The sequence below is a fragment of the Sturnira hondurensis genome, unplaced genomic scaffold, assembly GCF_014824575.4.
Source record: "Sturnira hondurensis isolate 20B ecotype Veracruz unplaced genomic scaffold, ASM1482457v3 Scaffold0007703, whole genome shotgun sequence".
In the NCBI taxonomy this organism is placed as follows: Eukaryota; Metazoa; Chordata; class Mammalia; order Chiroptera; family Phyllostomidae; genus Sturnira; species Sturnira hondurensis.
The window spans coordinates 110781-113889 of NW_028080334.1; positions in this window are offsets into that span (position 1 = coordinate 110781).

Here is a 3109-nt window from a genome sequence, read left to right on the forward strand (position 1 = left end):
ATGAGAATTTTACTTCCTGCTTGCTTTTTTCACCTTCTTGCCCTGGCTAGAAGCCCCAGGATAACATTGACTGGAAGTGGTTAGAGTGGATATACATAAGTGGACATCCTTGTGCCTGATCTTTAGGGGAAAGATTTTCCATTTTGTTTTTTGTTTCTTTCTTTTTTAAAAAAATTTATCATTGAATATGGTATTAGCCTTTCATAGGGATGAGAAAGTTACTTCTATTCCTGGTTTGCTGAGACTTTTTATTATTTTTCTTCTTTTTTTTTGGAGGGAGTCCAGTACTTCCTCTGCATCTACTGAGATGATCAGTAGAGGTTTTTCCTTTATAGTTTATTAATATGGAAAATTATTAATATTATTAATTTGGAAAATCAACATTGATTTTTCAAATGTTGACCTGGACTTGATCAGAAGCTGAAATCATCTGAGTCACTTACTGGTTTCCTCTTTAGTCGTCTGGCTGTCCCAGGTGTTAGCTCATGTGTCTCTGGACCATGCTGCTCCCCCTCCTCAGCTTGACTGAGGTATGAATGGCAATTAAAAGTTGTATATATTGAAGGTATACAATGTGATGTTTTGATATACATATACATTGTGGTGAAGTAATCACCAAAATCAAGCTAATTATCATTTCTATCACCTCCCATAGCTACTCTATGTGTGTGTGTGTGCGCGCATGTGTGTGTGTGGTGAGAACACTTAAGGTCTACTGTCCTGGCAAATTCCAAGTGTGCAATACAGTATTATTAACTATAGTCACCAGGCTATACATTAGGCCTCAGGAAATTCCTCATAACTGCGAGTTACCAGCCTCTCACCAACCCCTCTCCACTTAGCCCACTCCCAGCATCCACAGTCACCATTCTCCTCTCTGCTTCTGTGAGTTGACTTTTTCAGATTCTACATATAAGTGAGATCATGCAGTATTTGTTTTGTGTCTGGCTTATTTTAGTTAGCATGATGTCCTCCAGGTTCCTCTATGTTGTCATGAATGGCAAGATTTTTTTATTTTTAAGGGCTAAATAATGCTCCATTTTATTCTTATTTTCTTTTTTTAAAATATATTTTATTGATTATACCATTACAGTTGTTCTATTCCCCCCCTTCATTCCCCTCCACCCGCACACTCCCTCCCGCACCATTCTCCTCCCCTTAGTTTATAACCATATGTCTCAAGTTCTTTAGATTCTATATTTCCCCTATTGTTCTTGCCCTCCCCCATCTATTTTCTACCTACTGTCTATGCTATTTTCTGTACCTTCTCCCCCCTTCTCCTCCTCCCACTCCCCTGTTGCTAACCCTCCATGTGTTCTTCATTTCTATGGTTCCACTCCTGATCTAGCTGTCCTCTTGGTTTGCTTTTGTTTTAGGTGTGGTTGTTAATAACTGTGAGTTTGCTGTCCTTTCACTGTTCATATTTTTCATCTTCTTTTTCTTATATAAGTCCCTTTAGCATTTCATATAATAAGGGTTTGGTGATGATGAACTCCTTGAACTTGCCCTTATCTGAGAAGCACTTTATCTGTCCTTCCATTCTAAATGAAAGTTTTGCTGGATAAAGCAATCTTGGATATAGGTCTTTGGATTTCATGACTTGGAATACTTCTTTCCAGCCCCTTCTTGCCTGTAAGGTCTCTTTTGAGAAATCCGTTGAGGGGTACTCCTTTTTAGGTGACTGTCCCCTTATCCCTTGATGCTTCTAGGATTCTCTCTTTCATTTTCATCTTGGCTAATGTAATTCTGATGTGCCTTGGCGTGTTCCTTCTTGGGTCCAACTTCTTTGGGACTCTCTAAGCTTCCTGGATTTCCTGGAAGTCTATTTCCTTTGCCAGACTGGGGAAGTTCTCCTTTATTATTTGTTCAAATAAGTGTTCCATTCATTGCTGTTTCTTTCCCCCTTCTGGTACCCCTATAATTCGGATGTTGGAACGTTTAAAGATGTCCTGGAGGTTCCTAAGCCTCTCCTCATTTTTTTGAATTCTCATTTCTTCATTCTTTTCTGGTTGGATGTTTCGTTCTTCCTTCTGGTCCATTCCATTGATTTGAGCCCCAGTTTCCTTTCATCACTATTGGTTTCCTGGACATCTCCCTTCATTTCAATTAGTTTAGCCTTCATACATTCCTCTAATTTGTGACTATAATCCACCAGTTCTGTGAGCATCCTGATAAATAGTGTCTTGAATTGTGCTTCCGAGAGGCTGGCAATTTCTCGGTCGCTGAGAGTTATCGGCTCTGGGACTTTGAGTTCTTCTTGCGCCATCTTTTGGGCTGTTCATGCCTGTTCCATAGCAGGATCGGAGCCCTAGGTGTTCACTAGAGCAGGGCAACTAAGTCGCTGGGTTGTGATGCTGTATGTGGGGGCGGGGTCAAAGAGGAACTATGGCGTCCCGTCTGCCGCCTGCCACCATGGCCCCGACCGGCGCCGCGGCCCCCACTGGCGCCGCAGCCACCACGGTCACCGGGCCCATGCGTTTCGTCCCACTGCATTCGAGTGTGCCACCGCTGTCAGCCCTCCGCCACTGGGTTCGCCCCCTGGGGCCTGTGTGGTCTGTCTCACTGTGCGCGAATGTGCAACCGCAGTCAGTCTGCCCTACACCCCAACTGGTTCCAGGCTGCCTGCTTGCCTAGGTTGGGAGATCTGTCCTGCCTGACCCTGCTCCGCTGCTGGCTCCGTCCCTCTTACCATCCCCGTTGAATGGTTTGTAGTTGTCAGACTTCCATATAATTCAATTTTCTGGTCTTTGGGTGTGTCTTTGTTCTCCAAATCTTTGTTGTATTCAAACTTGGCTGTGGGAGAAGGCACAGTGTTTCCACCAATGCCTCCATCTTGGCGGAAGTCCCTTATTCTCATTTTCTTTACCCATTCATCTATCGATTGGCACTCAGGTTGGTTCCATATCTTGGCTATTGTGAATAACATCGCAATGAACTTGGGTTTGAATATATATTCTTTTTTATTTTTCTTTTTTTTAATTTAATTATTGTTCAAGTACAGTTTTCTGTCTTATATTCCCAGCCCTGCCCATCCCCCCAGTGCTCCCCACCTCCCTCCCATTTCCGCCCCCCACCTTAGTTATTGTCCATGTGTCCTTTATACTTGTTC